Here is a 23308-nt window from a genome sequence, read left to right on the forward strand (position 1 = left end):
TTCAAGATGTTTGTCACCACTTGCAAGTAAAATAAAATATAGGGGATTTTCGTACTGGAGACATTTTGTTCTGCCTGTCTCCAGTGCAGGCGTTCTGAATTAGACTGTCCAGAAAGAACTATTTCTTTTTACATTTATTAAATATTAACTCTGCTTAGGCCTCTTTGAGGACAATGGAGACCGATTGCAAACTTCCTAAAGTTGCTACAAATTTAATATGCTAAGAACTTCTTTTTTTATAAAATAGAACATTCTTAATAGTTTAGAATATTTCTTCTTAAAGAAAAAGGAAAAGAAAAAAATTTTTCTGTTATGAAAGAGTTTCAGATTCCAAAGTGTGATATTTCTACTTTGGTAAAATATGCTATTAATTAGAGTTAAGAACATAATAATAAATAAATGCCTCACCTTTAATCTGAGGTTTTGAAAAGCATTGTACATATTCCATCACACTGTAAGATGGAACCTGTAGTCAGACCTGGAAGAGAAGCATAAATGACATGGTTTTTTAAATAGGCAGGGATTGCATATCTGGATACCTGTGGTAGGTCATTTGCAAAGGTGCCTGAAATGATGTTCTCCAGGTATCTGCACACTGACTCTAGATTTAGCTAATGGGGCAATAAAAAACTTGATACAAGCAGAGACCTTAAAAATGCTTGCACCTTGAGGCCTGGGAGCCCTGCAACCACTACCATGTGAATGAGTCTTGGTTAAGCTGCTGGAGGGTAAGATGCATGTAACCTAATGTCCTCATCACCTTAGCTGGCCTTGAGCTAATCAGCAAAGTGCCAGTGAGGCCATCTAGGCTATTAAGCCAAACCAGCACAGACTTGAAGAACTCTCCAAACACCTACGGATTTATAAAAATTAATAAATAGTTATGGTTCTTAAGGGGCTAAGTTTTAGGGTGGTTTGTTACAGAGCAAAAACTATTAAATTATCCATGAGTATTTGATGCATCAGTGGGATCTAGTGAAAGAGAGGGAGGGGAGAAAGAGGGATCCAGAGTTTAAGGAAACATAATTAGGATCCAGAGGATCCAGAGTTTAAGGAAACATAATTACAGTCACAAGATCCAGAGTTTCAGGAAACATAATTACAGTCACAGCCAAGGTACTAAAGTAGAGATGGAACAGGGCGGAAATGCTCAGGTTATTCTGTCCTTATTCTTATTGGCCAAACCGAATTAGAAGCCAGGAGGTGAGGAAGTTTGGTGTGGCATCCCTAGGGCACAAGTATCCCAGGATACAGGACAGGGCAGAGAAGGAGAGAAAGAGCATGGGTTTGGAGGGGAAATTGAGGGAAAAGTGATATAATTCTTCTACCTAAAGGCAATATGCCAATATCATTCTTCTGCCAATGATTGCCAATTGCCAATATTGCCAATATGCCAATATCATTCTTCTCACTTTCTCAACATGTAACAGTAATAAGTCCAGGCAGGATAAAAAGTCACTGACTCAAATGTATTACAATCTAGAATTTTGGTCTCCAGTCTTTAATTCAAAGAGAGCAGAGAGACAATCCAGTGTTTATGGGCTTAGAGGTAGAATGACTGGGATATGAGTTCTGCTTCTACCACGCATAGTGGTGTAACAGGCAAATAGCCCAACCCAAGTCTCAGTTTCACTGTCTGTAAAAATGGAACAATAGTACATTCTGAAAGGGTTTTATAAGGATGCGTGGCATCTTAAAAGATAGCTTTCTTTTTTCTTTCTAGAAATATCATTGTCACTCACAAGTGCTTTTTAAAATGTGACATTGCATTTCAAAATATGTATAACCATATAAGTGAAAAAACCCTCAAAATCCCAAGCAGTACATTACTGAGTTCCGAAACTATCACCCCCAAGGATTTTCCTTTTTCAGTATTTCAAGGTTATAAATAAATCCTACTTGTATGTGCACTTGTGACCTCTATTGTTTCAGAGATTGCTTCCCTGATCCTTATTTTTCTTCCTCAAAGTTTTCACATGCCACACACCAAGACACACACTTTCTTTTTTGTATACTTTAGGCATTAATTTCTTATCAAATGCAGTTCAGCACCAAATCACAATTTCCAGGCAAAAATGAGATCAAGGACAGGACCTTTCAAAAATCATTGGATTATTGCAGAAATACCACCTTACATTTCATTATTAATCAAATCCATTTGCATGCCACTAATATTCTGTAGATTCTTACTGTAACTGGTATTAATTCTGTCTTTTGGAGGTTGTGAATTCCACACAATCCTGTTGGCCAGAAATGCCTGGGAAGAATCTGAAAATGTGCATATTTGATGTATTGTGATGTGAGGAAACAATCTCACAGCCTTAAAATCCTTCATAAAATTAAATATTATCTTAAGAAATCCTAATTAAATTAATCTTCAACTCTATCTTCACTTTCATTTCTGTGACTTCATTCTAGGCTGGCCTGCGTGTGACCTGGAGTAACATTGGCTTCACATTAGATGAAATGTTACTAAAGCCTCAAAAAATAACCTTTTAATCACCTTTTAAACTGTATAAAGAGAATCCACTTTTCAGTGTGACATCATCCTATGATGGTTTGAGCACGTTAATTTTATTCCCTTGTACTAATTTACCTTAGTCTACACTGATAACCAACCAGATGTTGAAATATTAAAATAGGCTATCTCTTTACATTTCTACTCATACAAAGAGGTTGCAACCAAAGAATGCCTCGATATTTCCCGAACAGTTTTGAATTTATTAATTATGTGTTTATTTTATAGATCCTGCAAAGAAAACCAAAAATGACACTCTAGTTGGCATAATAGCAAAGATTCTGAGGGAGCAAAAGTTACTTTAGAGACACAGTGACAAGTGATCATTTTGAAGTCACTGGAATAATGCCAAAGCAATTTTATAGTGACACATGATGATTGTTCCATGAACATCAAATCTGCTATCTACTAAAGTCGTTACCACATTTCACAAAATGGCACTCTGTTTCTTCCTGAAGCTTAAATATAACCTAAAAATGAAGTTGTAGTAAGAATTGACTACCTTTTATAGGAAATAACAAAAGTTCTTTGCTTTATAATTTGTCAATGATTTCAATATAATTCTTTCATATATATCTACCATTTCCAGCTTAGTGATTTTAAAATATTGTTTAATTGTATTGCTGAATAAGTCAACTTTATTTTTCTGTTGAACATTTTAGACTCCTATCTACACATTATATGTAAAAACCATTACAAATTTTCTTTTTATTTCCTCAAAGATTCTAACTCATCTAGGTTTCTATTAGTGGAAGCAAATGGCAACATAGAGCTGCTAACTGATATACGTGGATTTATTTCTCAATAAATTTTGAAATAAATTTGAAATTTCAAAATGGATTTTTTGAAATAGGCCAATTTCAAAATGACAAACTTAAAAATTTTAACTGTGTGGTTGTTTTTCAACATTTTTATCTTGTGTGAAAGCAAGGTTCTCACAAATTTACCTCACTGTTAGTTAACTGTTTAATCCATGTACATGGCCATTTGCTTCCACTAACAGAAACCTGGCTGACTTAGATCCTTTGAGAAAAAAAGAAAATTTGGAGTGGTTTTTACATATAATATATGGATTGGAGTAAAAAATGTTAAACAGAAAAATAAAGTTGACTTATTCAGCAATACATTTAAACAATATTTTTAAATCATTGGGCTGGAAATGGAGGATACATGAAAGAATCATATTTAAATTATTCACAAATTATAAAGCAAAGAATGTCCGTTATTTGCTATAAAAGATAGTCAATTACTATAGAATGAGAAAAAGTATAGACACAGTTATTCTGGCTTCGCCAACCCGAAATGTCTAGTGTGAGAAAATAGCCATTGAGCTGTGCTTTGATGTGATCTGAATGTGTCAAAGATGTTGGTCACCCAGGATAAAAGGTACCATCATTTCAAATATGGAAAATAAGTTTAGGAAAGGTGGCAAGATATTTGGTGAGTGACGAGTTGTTCAATGTGGCCAGTAACAGAGTCATATAATGGAGAGTGTATATTTTTGTGATATTATCAGGCAACATGGATTTATGTTTGAAAAATATAATTAATGTGAGACATTGAAAAGATGGAAGGGGAGAGCTGTTTTTATTAGACCACTAAGAGATTTTTCATAGATATCTTTAATAAATTGAGGAAGTTTCCTTCTATTCCTGGTTTGTTGACTGTTGTTATCATGAAAGGGTGTAGAATTTTGTCAAATGCACTTTCTGTATATAGTGATATCATCTTCTGGGTTTGTCCTACATTTTATCAATATGGTTTGTAACATTGATTTTTCATAAGTTGAACCAGACTTCTTGCATTCTGGGATAAATCACACTAGTTATGGTGTCTGATGTCTTATATATATATTTCACTCTATTCAATTTGCTGGTAACTTGTTTAGGAATTTTGTGTCCATGTTCATAAAGAATATTTTAATAGCCAGGCTCTAAATCCTGTGGTTTTATAAAAGTTTTAATCCACATTATCTATCTATGTGTTTATATATATATGTATACACACACACGTTTATATATATAAAATTCTGTCATTGAAAGTGACAAGACTAGATTTAAGGTATAGAAAATGGCACCAACTGAAGCCTTTGGGTTTTTTTTTTCCCCCATAGCTCTTTTTTTTTTCGCAGTGACCAACATAGTACTAAAATGCTTAAAGCTTACATTATTCTTCTTTCTCTTTATGGCCAGCTATGTCTTATATGTTCCCTCAACTCCTTGTACCACCGCCCTCTCTCCACCTAGACACCTCAGACCCTCATTACCATCTAGAAGTACTAATTGCACCATCTTCTAAATATTCTCTATGCATCGGTCTCTTGTCCTTGCTAAGAAATCCTATCTCAGGTTGCCAGGTTAATATTCACAATTCATATTTATCAAAGACCTAAGTCTTTAGAAATATTTCATTTTTTTAGCTAAAGAAAGCAAGAAAGATGATCACTTACTTACTGTAGCTCACCCTACTAGTTGCAGCTATTTGGCCTCTGCCAAATTTTGACAATAATTCCCACAACATTACTTTAGCCACCCTCCAATCTGTGCACATGGGACTCTTGAATGAGAAGTGGGTTCCTTGAGTTTAGAAAACATTTCTCATTTGTGTCTAATGAATGATATCTCTGAACATTAAATATATGTGCAGGTGTGAATTTTACACGCCTGAAACTGCAAAAAAAAATATTTTTTTCCTATCACTTAAATCTTTATTCCAAATTCTCATTTGGCTCTCTGATAGAATATTAATCTTGTTAATAAAAACAGTTAATTTAGGTTTTTATCTCTAGGGTTGCATTAAGTTTCAGGGCAGAGGAGGGTTTGGTAATATCAAGCTATTGAAATTAGATGTTGACTCCTTAGACATCTTGTGTCAGTCTACTGGTGGATTGCATAACCTCACCTGGCATTTCACTCCTCTGTGGTGTCATCTGCTGAGAATTTTGTATTTAATTGTATGGTTTAAGTATCATTATACCTGAATATGATGGCTTTCAAGGTCTAGGAGCCCCCTCCTTCAGCTTTCCCACACCACAGAAATCACAGGTTGATGTCTCCTACAAACCTAGGACTGCTATGTATCCCAATGTAGGATTCTGTCTTTAAAACTCAAAAACTGAGAGTTGAATTATTTTCTCTGTCTTTGAATTTGTAGTTTAATAATTATTCTTTGAAAGCAGTGATGATGAAAAATCTTGAAGAGGGGCCACAGTGTACCAAACAGGGAAGGTCCTAAGAAATTGTAATAGTGTTCAGCCATGCATGGGATCTATAAATGCCCAGGCACTGAAGGAATTTTCCTAGACATTTTCAAAGGAACTTTGTAAATCATGAAAACTATGCCAGGATTACATTTTCCCATTTCTTAAATCTTAGGCCTTAATCCGTAGCATAACTTACGTGGAAATGTTTCCAAACACTCTCTGTGTCGATAGTTTTGAGCACCTATCACAGCTGCAATTAAACATTAATAATTTGTTTCATGTCTGGCATCCTTGATAAAATATAAACTCTATATATATAGCTTGGGAACTGTGTGGCTTATTTATCCCTGAATCTCCAGCAATTGGAGTACAATACATATTTTAAATACCCACAAACTCTTCTTGACTATGTATATATGTCAATCTCCCGCAGATTCTATTGAAGACCTACTCTTTGCCTGGCTATGAGCTAATTAGTGGATAGATTCTTAAAAAATGAATGAAAGCCTTCATAACCTCAGTTATGGTTTCAAGTCAAGATTTATTTTTTCCCCCTGAACCGTTCAGACAAGTAGGTGATAAATGGGATCTGAGTATTGGTTAATGTAGATTTCTTCTTTGTGCTGCTGAGAAAAGGGTTCCATGGTGTGCTTTAACTTAGCTTTGCAGCCCGAGCACAAGATTTGTTCTTTTTGTACTCAGAGTTTTGTGCTGACTTATTTTTCTTTATTTATTCTTTTTGCCTCTGTCAGGTTGTTTTATCTGACTACCATAAAACATCTGGAGTTCAAAACAGGAATAGTGTTGATCCTTTTGTAGTTCATAAGTGTGATAACGTGCATGAGTGAGATGTGCCTCCCTCAAACTGTTATGATATCAGCACGTTCCCCATCCAATGTGGGAAAAAAAAAAAAAAAGGAATAGTGTTTAGTAATATTTATACCTCTAGAGTCAGACAGACTAGATTTGACTCTGCCCTTGACCAGGTGTATGATCTTTGATAAGTTATGAACATTCCCAGTCCCTCATCTTTTTCATCTTAACATAATAATAATAATGTTCATCTCAGTGGATTGCTGTGAATAGTGTGCTCAGCATAAAAGAATCAGTAATAAAAACAGTGTGTCTGGGCGCAGTGGCCCACGCCTATAATCCTAGCACTCTGGGAGGCTGAGGTGGGAGGACTGCTTGAGCTCAGGAGTTTGAGACCAGCCTGAGCAAGAGCGAGACCCCATCTCTACTAAAAGTAGAAAAAATAGCCATGAGTTGTGGTGTGCGCCTGTAGTCCCAGCTACACGGGAGGCTGAGGCAGTAGGATCACTTGAACCCAGAAATTGGAGGTTGCAGTGAGCTATGAAGATGCCACTGTACTCTAGCCCGGGCAAAAGAGATGGACTCTGTCTCAAAAAAAAAAAAAATTGATAATAATAACAGTGACTAAAATTTATTATTTAATGCATGAAATTAGAAAACTAATCACTGGCATAAAAACATAAAATCCAATAAGAGAAAAATATATACATACGCATTGCTTATGTGTTTTCTTGCATTTATCTCCATGGTGCCAAGCCTATTTCTATAAGGTAAACCATCAGTCCCAGGTTTTCAGTGAAAGATTATTCACTCTGGGAGCTCAGTTCCTGCATTATTCATGCCATTCTACATCCAGCTAGATTTATGTGTCAGGAAAAACATACAAATGGAATCCGATTTACTTGCACAAGTTCCTGGACCATTTGATTTATGTTTGAGTAAATAAAGACATATGTCTTATAGGTATTGGCTTCACTTCTCTTTAGAAATAGAAGTGCAATGCTTCAACTTCTTTTCTTGGCAGGCAGAGACTTCTGAAGTTTTGAAAGCAATGCAACCTCAAATTATGCACTTTGAATTTTCAGCTGTGTGCATTGTACCTTTCGATTTGCATTCATCACGTTTAGCATTAAGACAATGGAAAACCCACAGTGTTGGACCACTAGAAAAGGTTCAGGAGTCCCTAGCTTAGCTACAAATTATAGAAGCAACTAAAGTAGGGAATTCAGATATAAAACTTTATCCACACTTTCCTCATGCTCTCTAGTGTGTTGACTATAGATAGCTTCCAAAATCACTTCAGCCTATAGTACATTTAATACTGCCAATTACTCTTCCTCAAGATGACCTTGAACTAGCCTGAGTACTTTCCTCTAACCTGGGTGCACTGTATTCATTCTGCATGAATATCTCAAACATATATACATGTAGATCTGTAGTTATTTAACTATAAATTTGAATAAAGTTAAAAATGAAGTTCTTGGACATTCTAAAAAACTGTGCAATCAGTTCTCCTAAAAAATGTCAAGATAATGGAAAACAAAGAAAGACTGAGAAATTGTCATGGACCAAAGGAAACTAAGGAGATATGATGACTAAATGAGATGTGGTATCCCAAATTGGATCCTGGAACAGAAAAAGGATATTAATGGAAACAGTGGTGAAATTTGAATCAAGTCTGGGGTTTAGTTAATAGTAATGTACCAGTGTTGGTTTCTTAGTTTTGACAAATATGTGATAGCAATATGAAATGATGACATTAGGGGAAACCGAAATAGAGTGAAGGGTGTATGGGAACTCTCTGTACTACATTTCCAACTTCTCTGTAAATCTAAGATTATTTCAAAATAACATTTATTAAAAACCAACAATAATAAGAATGCTTTGAACATGAAATTAAAAACATTAATGTTTTTCTTTGGTAAACAGTTTTACATGAAGGAAAGAAGAAACCTCCAAGTGGTACCTATAACCAGTTTCTCTCCCTTTGATTCTTTTGATGTCTAAAATGTTATGAACATCAAAAAACTTACCAATCCTGCCTGTGGCAGCAGCACATTTTGAAAACCACCTAATGCAAATGACCGTTTGTTTGGTTGTTTATGTTCCATAGAGTTCCTTTTGCTGATCTGCTCTGTAAAGTGTCTATACCAAAACATGAAAACATATTTTATCAGTAAACATGGAAGTATAATAGATTTATTGAATATCCATGGTTTAAGTCATAATTTAAAAAAAATATTTTTTGAGTGTGTCCATTCCCTAGACAGTGCACATCACACTCATCATGTAGGTATGGACACACTTGAAGCTCAGACTCAGGGGCATGGGGGGGCATGGGTAATATGTATAACTGAACTTTTGTACCTCCATAATGAGCTGAAATAAAAAAAAATATTTTTTGAATTAGGAGTAATGGGAGATATATAAAAATAGGAAGCATTTTGTTTAAATTTCCAATTATAACAATAAAAGAAAGGGAAATTTGGATTTATTATTTTTAAAAGGTTAAAAAAAAAAAACACTTGTAGAATTAAACAACATGTACGGTACAGATTCCTCCACCTTCCTCTACTCCCGTGCAAAATTTATTTTAAGAGTATTGCAACTAGGAAGAACTTTCTAACACATAACGACATTTTCAGAATTAAAGCATATAAAAATGCTTTTGTTTACAATTAGTCTAACATTTATGTTAAATAAACTATTACTTGACAAAACAACACTGGGTTGTACAAATCTATCAGAGGACTTAAGCATTACTGTGGGTGGAGTATAAATAATGACATATATAATGTTCTGGCTCATTAAATATAATTCTAAAACAATTATTTTCAAAAACTCATAAGTTCTTACTAAACTAATATAAATGAACTCAATTATTTTCAATAGGTATTTGTCATTTCCACTTAATGTTTAATGAATCCCATAAAATGTGCGTGTATACATCTCAAGATACACTGCAAGATGTTTCCAAAATACCAATTTTTGTCTACTTTACAATTTTTTAAAACTCATTCCAGGTATTGAATGTCTCAAGTATATTCCAGAGAAATTTTAGCAATGGTTATACACAAAGAGAATAGAACACCTAGGTTCACTCTGTCTCATTTGTGTGTAAAAGCTGTGATGCAATACAACTGAATCTAATCGTTGTCAGAATTGTTTTTCTGCCTCACAGCTTATTGTCAGGTCAAGAAGGGAGCAGAATTTAAATTTTTCAAATTATATATGAAAAGAGAAATTGAATCCCTATGGTTTAAGATAGCAAATGGCATAATTTTGGTCCAGACCTCAGTTGCTTTTGTAATCACAAGCATTCTTGGAAAATAACATCTGTGCACCAATTATAGAGTTTAACATAAATTTTACCAGGTCTCACAATAAATATCTTGGAAACCAAATATCTGCATGTGAGGAGGATACCTGTGCTATGATTTTTATGAAACATGGCTTTGCCTTATTGCTTACATCTCAGCTAACAAAATGCTAAGTTTCTTTATTGAGTCACATTTAAAACTAAACTAGGATCAACTTAAAAATGCACTTTTGTCAATGAGCCTTTTGACATTTGTAATTTAGAGCTTTGTTCTCATTCTAACCATGCATTAATATTCACATCTATTTTGCACTTGTAGTTTTTTAAAATTATATTTCTGAAAGAGAGTCCACAGGATTATATAAGCTTCAGACATTACAAAACCTAAATCTCCCTCTATTTGCAAGATAATTTTAAAATTCAGAACTATCTTGCTAACTGCACATATTAGATTGAAAGTTCACCTGGAGTCCTCTAGCACAGTGGAGACAATAATGAACATTTGTAGACACAGAGTCACATACCACACAGATGCAGGATGAAACAGGGCAGAGTGTGGCAGCCTGACCCTGGGTCCTCTCGCCCTGCCTGACTAAACTTGCCTCTTCCTCCCATCTCCTCTGTCTGTGCTGAATTTCACACCTTGCACAGTGTGCAGAATCATGCTCAACACTTGTGTTTAGCTGGCTGCCCAGTCCCGACACCCCCAGCTAGCTTTGGTCTGCAGTCGCCATGTTTTCCATGGCATGGTAATACAACTAAGCTCATATGCTCCCCTAGTGGGGGCTCAATTTCCACCAAATAATTATTGTGCAACAGTAATCAATGATTTACTTCATATAATATGGACTAAAAGGTAATTCTAGGAGGGACTGCAAGGGACTTCCCACTCTACATTTGAAAGGATAGTGTGAAATGGCCTATATTGTCAAATAATATTTTAACTTTTGAACTGCACATAAAACATCAATACCCAAGAAACTATTTATTCTAAATCTTTAAGAAACTAATGCATTTTAAAGCTAACTATGCCAGGAAAAGGAAAGATCTAGCGATATCCTGCGTACTGAAAACATCTGTACTATTTCTAATATTATCTATGTGTGCAAGATGGAAGAAACCCAAGTATAACTTAGCAAGGAATAATAGCAAGTGTGAATAATAGATTAGAACAATAATAAAATTACTTGGAAATATATTCGTTTATATTATTAAAAAGTAATGAGAATATATACAAACCATATATTGCATATATACACATGTGCACACACATGCATATAGTTCTCCTTCCTCCAGTAATGTCATAAAAAAATTATTCTTAACAAAAACTCACTCTTTCTGGATGAATAGCAATGTCCATAGTTATTTTTTTAGATGTTTAAGCTTCTTTGTATAATAGTTTACTACTGGACTTCATTTTCCCCATTTGGTCATTAAAATGATCTACTTTTACACTGGTGTAGTATTTTGCAGCTATCATTCTTCTCCTCCTCCTCCTCTTCCTTATTCCTCATCTTCTTCTAAGCTCCATTATAACCTATATTCACATTTATTGGCTTTCAGAGAGAGCCAAAATGTGCAGCAAAGAAAAACACCATAAATTCATGACAAAATTCTACTCTGTGTATTTTTTTTTATATATTTCTGCAGTCTGCAAAGAGTAAATTCATGGGGATTTCTAATTCTGTTCTTCAGAATGAAATAGTGTCTGGTTGTTAAATTCCTGAGCTACTAATACATTTTCAAGCCTGACACTGTCCATTTTATATGTTGAAAAACACCTTCTAATTCAGTAAGTCAACTAATATTGTGGAAAGCAGTTGCCCATTTTTTTTTTTTCCTGTCCTTTCAGGGTGTATCAGTATTTTCTTGAGCCTAAATGAAAGCAAATACACATTCTTCTTATTTCCCACTTTCTCTGGTCCAACTATACCTTTATTTATTGTCACACTGATAATTCTCTAGGCAGTTCAATAAAAATCATTGTCTTCTTTCAATAATTTTTTAATCTTTTCAAGTCATAGGTATGTATTTTGTCAAATTAAACAGATATTTACTGACTTTCTGTAGGTGTTAAGCAACATGCTGCTAAGTACTTTCACATGTCATTGCACTTAATATACGTAACACTCTGTGAAAGAGAGAGTATTGCTGACAATTTGCATATAACTAATAGAGGGATCAAGAAAATTAAACAAATTAACCAAGTTGTGCAAAGACAGCTAGTGGTAGCAGGAGCTTCCCATTCTGACGCCAGCGGTGTGGTCGCAAAGAGTGTGGACTTTGAAGTCACATTCAGCTTGGCCAGTCCCTGTACGTGCGGGCTCTGGGGTCTGCAGAAAATTACTGAATTTCACTAAACCTCAATTTTCTTACCTATAAAATGGAAATACCAAGTACCGCAGAGTACATTTGCTGATGATTAAATGAAATAATGTATAAGAAGAATTCAATCTCAGGAAGGTAAGCCAAAAGCAGCAACCAGGAATGGCATTCAGTTTTTCCTGAACCCAAATCCAGTGCTTTCTACTAAATCATAGACATTCTTCATGAAAATATGCCCGTGTAGATAAAGGAAAACAAAACAACAGCAGAAACAAATATATATATGATCTTTCACTTTTGTGTTCAAAACTGACATAATTACATACACTAGCAGGCGCCGAACATCATATATAATGCCCCTGCCATCTCCACTTTTGGGTAACTGACTGCACACTGCAACTTCATGCCAGGAGTCCTAATTGTATCATATTGTACCCAGTACAATTCATCAAGAAAAGTTTTACAATCAATAATCAAGAAGTGTAACACATATGTGAGCAAGTGGAGAAACTAGAGAATTTTTGTTTTTAATTACAGACTTCTGTACAGTCGACTCTGCTGCCTTCCTTAAATGGAAAAAAGAGCTTAATGGAAAACTTTCTTCTATATGTTAAAAATCAAATTTGTGAAGATTTTATTAAGGAAAACCAAAACAACTTTCCATTTCTGGTTTTAAACATAGAGCCAAATGTTCTACCCTAACAAGTTAGGGGTGGGCAAGAGTATGGGAGAAGCAAACAGAGCTTTTAAAAATAATGTTTTTGATAAAAAGACCGGCTTCAATTGGCTATTTAGGTTTAACTGTTGTGGGTCTCCAGTATGAACTCATGGGATACAGCTCATTAAGCGATCGTATGAAACATAAGAAAATCATTTTAGCCAAACGGTAGCCACTCCGAATGTTCATCCTGAGTTAACCACAAGTCCTTAATGTTCCATTAGTACTGGGGAATGTTCAAATTCAGAAATGCATAAATGAACTCTCCAGATGAAGGCCTATAGCCTGTTTGGTTTCTGGTTCTGGGCAAAAGTTCAGACAACTGTATATTTTATCAAAACTAACTATAAATACCTTTCAGTGTGCATCCAGTTACCGTGTAGATTTCTGCAATGAAAAAATGTGTGCAACATTCCAGAGCACCCAAACCCCTTTTCTGATCATCGAAAGCAACTTGCTTAAGTTAAACTTCTTTTCTATTTCAATCTTTGGAGTTCTGCATGGTCCATGCTCTTGAACAAAAACAGGATTTAGGAAAGACTGACTGTTGTAGCCCATACCAGCTACCTACAGATCCTGTCTAGTGCAGATAAATGGCAAATACTCTTGGCCCATATCTGTGTTACCAAAATTATTTCAGTGTTTTATTCCCTTGAGAGAGATTAGTGCAGTGACCTACCACGCAAATTGGGAAATGATAAACTCATTAAAAGTTCTGATTTTCAGCCTGAAAAATTAGTAAACCTTAAATATCTCAGGCTGATGGAAATCTCTCTGGTGTCCAAGCCAATGAAAAACTCAAGAGAGAATCTACGGTAACCAACACTGAGCTTGGTTTTACACTAGTAGCCAAACCACATAAGGTGGGAACAGAAAAATAATCCACAATGTAGATTTATATATACCCTAACAAGCAGGACAAAAATCTCCCCAAGGACACAACCATGTTAAACGATAGTCCAAATGATTTTACTTTTAAAACCGAAAACCTAGAGATGTTTCAAAATATGTACTCTCGTAGGAAACACCAATCTTTATTCCCTTCCCATTAAAGCAACATACTAGCTGGAAACTAAGGTGCTTTATATAAATGCTGATGTCATTTTTTACTTTTTTTTTTCTTTTTAAAAAAGCTATTAAATTATATTGACTTTTCCATTCAACCACAAGAGCTCTGAAACAATTTTTAATGTACTAAGGATGTGGTCAAATTCTTGGATGCTTTATTGTATAAAATCCCATTTGGGGGATATGTTAAGTCCTAAAATGCATGATGGATATAATTGAAGGACCAACTAATTTCATACAAGCATCTCCTACTGTCTTCTAGAGATGTCCACTTCTTTCATTTCATATACATTCTGGTTGTCACCATTGCTCTCACAAACTACTGCCTCCTAACTGGCATCTCTGACTTGGGTGGCATCCCTGAAAACATTTCCTCCACTGTTATCTTTAAACACTTCAGATATGTACATGTCAATGCTCAGATTAAAACTCTTCAATAAATCCCCATGGCCCATGAAGAATAAAATCCAATATAAGCTCTTGGCCTTATGGACAATGGCTTTGGAGATTTCCAGTTTTATCTATCATTGACCTTGATTCTGTGACAACAAACTGCATATATTTGCTAAAAGACACCCATGCTAATTTAATAGCTACATGTCTTCACAACTCTCAATCTTCCTTCTGCCTGGAATAAGCCTTTCTACTGCTTCAACAACCTACCCTCTTGGAATGTTTGCAAATCAACTGTCATTCAGAAGTAAGACAGCTTGAACATACATGGTTGTGTGAAACTTCCCTGTTTGCTGCATTAGGTTTCACTCTCTGCTCTGGAGGACTTGTACACCTTCACTGCACTTTTGTGATTTCATACATTCATCCCTCGACCTTTTAATTCTTTTGGTGCATCCTCAGGTTGGGATCTATTATTAGATTTGAGCTTCTTAGCCGGAAGAAGTAGTATTTTATTTTGGTTTTCTCTAAAATACCTTACAAAATTGACATCCATAGTTGAGTCGTATTCCTTGGACTAAAATGAACACCCAAATTAGGGATCTTTTGGCTAGATTAATACGTGCAACCATATACATAGGTGACCTATTTTTTGTTTGTTTGCTTAAGATCAAAAACCATTCTCCACATCTGGCTGATAAAATATTCTCTTAAGCATGTTTAATTATCCTGTGTCAAGATTTGCTCAAGATAAAGTCTGTGATAAGATGGTAACTACATACTTTAAATATTTTAGAATTAGGTATAACACAGAAATAAAATGGATTGTGGTCTTTTATTTAAAAAAGAAAATGAAACCCTGGCTGGGCACAGTGGTTCACGCTGTAATCCTAGCACTCTGGGAGGCTGAGGTGGGAGGATTGCTTGAGCTCAGGAGTTTGAGAACAGCCTGAGTAAGAGTGAGACCCTGTCTCTATTAAAAACAGGAAAAATTAGCCGGGCATTGTATTCTAGAAATAGAATTAATAGGTCAACTTTAAGTCCCGCTGATATACATTACCTCATCACTTGTAAAAAGGTATTCTAAATTTATATTTCCAATATTATATGAGAATTCATCTTGCCTAATTCATTTCCAATATTTGTCAATTTTTTGCTGAAAATGCATCATGTATATAACTGGCATTAGTTCCTCGTGGAGCACTTTTAAAGGTCTTTTCCCCCCCAAATGTGAATATTTCATCTATGAATTACCTATTTGTGATTTTCCTCCATTTTATGTCATATGTGTATAATTTTCACTTGTTTACTTATTAGTGAACTTTATGGACTGCAGATATTTCTCCAGAGTTTATAATTTGACTTCCCATTTTCATTAAAACAGTCATAATTCTTCAAACTTTCAGGTTTGCAAATCTCTTTGCCTATGATATTTTTTCCTTTGTTTTTAGTGCTAACAAAGTCTCTCTTCATTCTAAGTAAGTATTTAGCCTCATTTTCTTTGAGTTATTCTTTGGTATTTTTAAAGTTTAATCAAAGTCAAATTTATGTATGATTCATGGTGATGCTCTTACAGTATGTTTTTCAAAATAGTCCAAGTCCCATACAATTATTGCTTAGTCATTTCCTTCTCTGCAGATTTTGTTACCCCACCTTTAAAGTAACTAAATTGACATATCCATATGGCTTATTTCTGAGATAGCTCTTCTGTATGATTGATCAGTCTGTGTATTCTTGCTTGAGTGCCACACTATTTAAATTAATATAGTTTAGCAATATGTTTTAATATCGGTAGGACAGGCACACTCTCTTTTTAATTATGGTGACTGGGCCTTTTAAATGTATTCTTATCAAGAGTTTAGCCCTCTTCTCCACTAAAACCCTGGTGGCCACAGAGTTGAGTAATGGCCACCCTGATCTCTAGTGAGCCCAAATCTTGGTCTTGAAGTCAGGGAGCACATTGGAGAAAGAGAAGATAAAAAAGCAAATTTCCCTCCTTCCTTGTTCATGTTTTTCATTATGGAGAGAGTTAGTATATCTTCATTTTTTAAAAACCTAACTCCTTAATGATAAGTGAAAATCAGTCCATATTCTAACAATATGCTACCTATCATTTTAATTTTTTTTTTTTTTAACATTTAAAAATATTTAATCCAATTTACTGAGGTATAATTTACATATATAAAGCCACATACATTTAAGTGTAATTTTTAAATGAGTTTCAACAAACGTCTATACCCTAGTATATACCACCCCAATGGAGATAGAAAGCAATTTTATAACCCCAGAAGTTTCCTAATCCCTCAAATTTTCTTATGCTGTTTTCTTTAGTTCCAAGTAATGACTGATGTGCTTTCTTTTTTTTTTTTTTCAATTTAATTTTACAGAATCAAAGAGTCTAACAGTATATCTTGTTAGATACAGTATGTCCTCATAATGTATACATTATTTCTTGTACAATGATATGAAATAATATGGGAAATATTCATGATAAATTATTAAGTGAATAGTGCAAGTTAAAAACAATAGTTTCATATTTTTTTCCCCACCCCCCCTTTCCCGAGTCAGCACCTTCAAGTGTTACCACTCCCCAAACGGTGCGCAATGCACTCATTGTGTAGGCATACTCCCATCCCCTCCCCCACCCCCCACCTCAGTCTGATGTCCAATTGGTGTCGTTCCCAGATTTCTATTTAGGTGATGATCAGGGAAACCAATATTCTGGTGAGTACATGGGTTGCTTGTTTTTCCATTCTTGGGATACTTCACTTAATATAATGGGTTCCAGCTCTCTCCAGGAGAACCATAGAGATGTCGTATCTTCATCATTCCTTATAGCTGAGTAATATTCCATGGTATACATATACCACAGCTTACTAATCCAATCATGTATTGATGGGCATTTGGGTTGTTTCCACATCTTTGCTATTGTGAATTGTGCTGCTATAAACATTCGGGTACATGTGTCTTTGTTACAGAATGACCTTTTTTCCTTTGGGTATATGCCCAGTAATGGGATTGCTGGGTCAAATGGCAGGTCTACTTGAATCTGTTTAAGATACCTCCATAATGCTTTCCACAGGGGTTGCACTAGTTTGCAGTCCCACCAGCAGTGTAGGAGTGTTCCTGTCTCTCCACACCCACGCCAACATGTGTTGTTTTGGGTTTTTTTGATAAAGGCCATTCTCACTGGGGTTAAGTGATATCTCATTGTGGTTTTGATTTGCATTTCCCTGATGATTAGAGATGTTGAACACTTTTTCATATGTTTGTTAGCCATTTTTATATCTTCTTTTGAAAAATTTCTATTCATGTCCTTTGCCCACTTTTTGATAGGGTTGCTTGATTTTTTCTTGCTGATTTTCCTGAGTTCTAAATAGATTCTTGTTATCAGTCCTTTATCTGATGTGTAGTATGCAAAAATTTTTTCCCATTCTGTAGGTGGTCTGTTTATTCTCTGGACTGTGTCTTTGGCTGTGCAGAAGCTTTTTAATTTAATCATGTCCCATTCATTTATTTTTGTTGTTGCTGTGATTGCCTTGGGGGTCTTCTTCATAAATTCTTTGCCTAGGCCAATGTCTGTAAGAGTCTTTCCTACATTTTCTTCTAGAATTCTGATTGTATCAGGCCTAAGGTTTAAGTCTGTTATCCACCGTGATTTGATTTTTGTGAGAGGTGAAAACTGTGGGTCCTGTTTCAGTCTTCTACAAGTGGCTAACCAATTCTCCCAGCACCATTTGTTGAATAGGGATTCTTGTCCCCAGAGTATATTCTTTCCCGCTTTGTCAAAAATTAGGTGACTATATGAGGATGGTTCTATATTTGGATTTTCTGTTGTGTTCCACTGGTCTGTGTCCCTGCACTTGTGCCAATACCAGGCTGTTTTAAGAACCACGGCCTTGTAGTATAGTTTGAGGTCTGGCAAATTAATACCTCCCATTTTGTTTTTGTTGCTTAAAATTGCTTTTGCTATACGGGGTCTTCTTTGGTTCCATACAAAGTGTATAATTATTTTCTCTATGTCTGTAAAGAATGATGTTGGTAATTTAATAGGGATTTCATTGAATCTGTAGATCACTTTGGGTAGTATAGACATTTTAACAATGTTGATTCTTCCGATCCACGAGTATGGTATAGTTTTCCATCTATTTGCAAGTTCTGCTATTTCTTTTCTCAGTGTTTCATAGTTTTCCTTATAGAGGTCCTTTACCTCTTTAGTTAGATATATACCTAGATATTTTATTTTCTTTGTTGCTATTTTTAAGGGAATTGAGTCTTTAATTTGGTTTTCCGATTGACTGTTATTGGCATATATAAATGCCTCTGATTTGTGTATATTAATTTTGTAGCCTGAGACTTTGCTGTATTCATTAATCAATTCCAGGAGTCTCTTGGTTGAATCCTGGGGGTTTTCCAGATATAACATCATATCATCAGCAAAAAGTGAGAGTTTGATCTCTTCCTTCCCTATTTGGACTCCCTTGATTCTGCTCTCTTGCCTGATAGCTCTCGCAAGGACTTCCAATACTATGTTGAAAAGTAATGGAGACAATGGGCAGCCCTGTCTGGTTCCAGTTCTAAGTGGGAGTGCTTTCAGTTTTTCCCCATTCAGTATGATGTTGGCTGTGGGTTTGTCATATATGGCTTGTATCATTTTTAGGTAGGTTCCATCAATGCCTATTTTGTTAAGCGTTTTTATCATAAAAGGGTGTTGAATTTTGTCAAATGCTTTTTCTGCATCTAATGAGAGTATCATATGGTTTTTGTTTTTGCTTCTATTTATGTGGTGAATTACATTGATAGATTTACGTATGTTGAACCACCCCTGCATCTCGGGGATGAAGCCCACTTGGTCGTGGTGGATTACTTTTTTGATAAGTACTTGGATTCGATTTGCTAGTATTTTATTGAAAATTTTTGCATCTATATTCATGAGGGAAATTGGTCTGTAGTTCTCTATTTTTGTTGCGTCCTTTCCAGGTTTTGGTATTAATGTTATATTGGCTTGGTAGAACGTGTTGGGGAGAACTCCATCCTTCTCAATATTGGAGAATAGTTTATGTAGGATGGGCACCAGTTCTTCTTTGTATGTATGGTAAAATTCAGGTGTGAACCCATCTGGACCAGGGCTTTTCTTTTGGGGGAGGTTTTTTATTGCTGTTTCGATTTCAGTTCTTGATATTGGTCTGTTCAGGTATTCTATTTCTTCCTGGTTGAGCCTGGGAAGACTATGTGTTTCTAAAAATTTGTCCATTTCCTCCACGTTCTCCAGTTTGTGTGCATAAAGATTTTTGTAGAATTCATAGATGATATCTTGTATCTCTGTAGCATCGGTTGTGATTTCTCCTTTCATGTTCCTAATGGAGGTTATTAGAGATTTTACTTTTGTGTTCTTGGTTAGTCTAGCCAGAGGTGTGTCTATTTTGTTTATCTTTTCAAAGAACCAACTTTTTGTTTTATTAATTTCCCTTATGGTTTCTTTGTTGTCCTTTTCATTTAGTTCTGATTTGATCTTAGTAATTTCTCGCCTTCTGCTGGGTTTGGGATCGTTCTGTTCTTCTTTCTCCAGCTCTTTGAGTCTATTCGTTAGGTTGTCTATTTGCATGTTTTCTGTCTTTTTGATATAGGCATTTATGGATATGAATTTTCCTCTCAGGACTGCTTTAGCTGCATCCCATAGATTTTGATAAGTTGTATCTCCATTGTCATTTAATTCAAAGAAATTTTTGATTTCCATCTTGATTTCTTCTTTTATAGAATAATTATTCAGGAGAAGGTTATTTAGCTTCCATGACTTTGAGTAAGAGTGAGGGTTTCTGTTTGTGATCATTGTTACTTTTATTCCGCTGTGATCTGAGAAGATGCATGGTATAATTTCTATTTTTTTGAATTTTTGAAGGCATGATTTATGTCGTAGGACATGGTCAATCTTAGAGAATGTCCTGTGAGCTGATGAGAAGAATGTATATTCTGTGGACTTTGGGTAGAATGTCCTATAGATGTCAGCCATGCCCATTTGTTCTAGCATTCTATTTAGGTCCATTATGTCTTTGTTTATTTTCTGTTTAGAGGATCTGTCCTGTACTGTCAGTGGGGTGTTAAAGTCTCCAGCTATTACAGTATTGTTATCTATCATTTGGTTGAGATCTAGTAGGGTTTGCTTTATGAATCTAGGTGCACCTAGGTTGGGTGCATATATATTGAGTATAGTCATGGCTTCTTGATGAATTGTGCCTTTAATCAGTATGTAGTAGCCATCTTTGTCTTTTATTATTTTTGTTGGTTTGAAAGCTAAGTTATTGGAAATTAAGATTGCCACACCAGCTTTCTTTTGGTTACCATTTGCTTGAAATATCGATTTCCATCCTTTTATTTTCAGTCTAAATGCATCTTTGCAGGTTAGGTGAGTTTCTTGAAGACAGCAGATACTTGGATTGTATTTTTTTATCCATTGGGCCAGTCTATGTCTCTTGAGCGGGGAGTTCAAGCCATTCACATTTATTGAGAAAACTGATAAGTGAGACAGTTTTTTGTTCAGCTTGTTGGGTAGAACTTCATTGTGATGTTTTCTCTCCTGGGCCATTGTGGTATCTGGAATTTGATCTTTAGCTCTTGAGTAGTTTTACATTCGTGGATCTTTCTTGTGCTGATCCGTGTGTAATTCTCTTTTGAGTACTTCTTGGAGGGCTGGTCTTGTCTTGGTGAATTCCCTCAACCTTTGTTTATCTGAGAATGTCTTGATTTCTCCTTCGTATAGAAAACTTAGCTTAGCAGGGTACAAGATTCTAGGCTGGGCATTATTCTGTTTCAGAAGCGTGAAAATGGGGCCCCAACCTCTTCTTGCTTGTAAGGTTTCAGCTGAGAAATCTGGCGTAATTCTGATGGGTTTTCCTTTGTAAGTTACTTGTTTCTTTCTCCTTATAGCTCGGAGAAGTGACTCTTTAGTGGATATTTTGGTCAGCCTGATGACTACGTGGCGTGGTGTTTTCCTATTTGCTATGAATCTCCCAGGGGTCCTTTGAGCTTCTTGAATCTGTATGTCTAGAGTATTGGCAAGACCTGGAAAATTTTCCTCGATTATGTCTTCAAATAGCTTGTCCAACCCTTGCTTGTTATCTTCTTCACCCTCAAGAATGCCAATAACTCTCAAGTTAGGTTTCTTCACATAATCCCACATTTCTTGAAGACTCAGATCATTTCTCTTACTTTTTCGATCTATCTCTGTGACTGACTTATTTAGTTGGAAGAAGTTATCTTCAATTTCTGAGATTCTTTCCTCTGTTTGATCTACCCTGCTCTTGAGACTTTCCATAGTGTTTTGTAGCTCTCTGAGTGAATTCTTCACTTCTAGGAGTTCAGTTTGGTTTTTCTTCAATATTTCAATTTCTTTAGTGAATTTTTCCTCCAAATCCTGTATTTTTTTTGTGTTTTCCTTGTGTTGTTTATCCATTGATTCTTGTATATTATTCAGCTTGTTTATAATCCATAATTGGAATTCTTCCTGTGACATGTTGGTGTTTTGAGTCTGGTTTGTGTCAAATGGTTGGGAGCTGGTATTTCTCTTAGGGGATGAGCTTTCCATTTGATTCTTTGTGCTCTCCATGTTTTTTCGCTGGGCCCTTCCCATCTAGATTTATCGTTGGATCTTTACTTATAGGTTTAGTCTGGTTAACAGGACTCTTTGTGCTCTATTCTTAGGCTGTGAAACAGTCTAGGTATGTTGCTTCTTTTGGCAAGAGGGGGAGACTGTTGTGTATTGTTCAGAGATTTTTCTGTTTCCGTTGGGGGACTGCTTCCGATGGGTCCAATCCTAGAGGATTGGAGTGATCCAGGACCGCTTTGGTGAGTTAGGACACTGTGTTGTGGTCTTTCAGAAGGCAGGCAGGGTCCACACTAATAGTAGACCGAAATTCTCTTTGTTTGTTTGTTTGTTTCCCTTTGGTTCTTCCTCTATAGGGGAGGTTTCTGACTCTATCTGCTGGCAAGATACTAGCTATGGGGAGAGGACGGTGACTTCACTTGCTCAGCGCCCCAGTTGCTGTAGCTCCCACGGGCAAAAGTCTGTCTTGGCCCAATGTCCCCAGGGATCAGGTTCCACACTCTCGCTTCTGGAGAGGTATTCAGTGTTTACACTTGGGCAGGGATCCTATATAAGGTCCATGGACCAGGGGAGAGGGCCGTCCAGGGAGCCTCTTGGTACCCTATTGCTCCGCAGTGACTTGGCTGTGGGCCCTAGAGTGGCGATTGCGTGCCCGCAGATCTCCGGCCCTGGGGGTGACTGCTCAGGATCCAGTATGTACCAGAGCCAGGGACCTGGCCCGTTCCGAAGCTCACCGTGGGTCCCCAGTTAGAAGGCGAAAAGAGAGGAGAAAGAGAAGAGAGAAAAAAAAAAAAAAGAAAAGGAAAGAAAGAAAAGAAAGAGGAGAAAACGAAAGACAAAAGAAAAAAAAGAAGAAAAAGAAAGAAAAAGAAAAAAAAAGAAAAGAAACGCAAAAAGCCAAACCAAAAAACACCAAAAACGCCAACAAAAATGAACAAAAACAAACTACATAGCACCTCACCACACCGCAAGGCAGAAAGATACACAAATCTGAAGTATATAATTCAGCGACTCAATGTTTTTTTGTTTGTTTGTTTGTTTTACGCCTTAGCACAGCTCCGCCCCTTCACTTCCGCTCAGCTGGGTCCGGAGCGGCCATTAAATGTTTTTGTTTTTACGCCTTAGCGCAGCTCCGCCCCTTCACGCCCGCCCGGCTGGGTCCCGGGCGGTTTCGCAGTGGATTTCAAGATGGCGTCTGCGCGCCCGCACAGCTCCGAGGGTGGTGGGGATCCTACCTCCGCGCTCAAAAAGGCACGGCAGCCAGAGGCCCAGAGGGCAAGGGTGCCCGCCGAGGCTGTCCGGCTCGTGAGCCGCCGGAAAAAAAAAGAAAAAGAAAAGAAAAGAAAAGAAAA

The 23308-nt window shown here is 36.2% G+C and overlaps 1 pseudogene; it reads left to right on the forward strand.

The window, feature by feature from the left end:
* Nucleotides 1-6527: 6527 nt before the first annotated feature.
* On the forward strand, nt 6528-6618 carry LOC138392801 (small nucleolar RNA U13; annotated as a pseudogene).
* The last annotated feature ends 16690 nt before the right edge of the window (nt 6619-23308 follow it).

This window comes from Eulemur rufifrons, chromosome 9, assembly GCF_041146395.1.
Source record: "Eulemur rufifrons isolate Redbay chromosome 9, OSU_ERuf_1, whole genome shotgun sequence".
In the NCBI taxonomy this organism is placed as follows: Eukaryota; Metazoa; Chordata; class Mammalia; order Primates; family Lemuridae; genus Eulemur; species Eulemur rufifrons.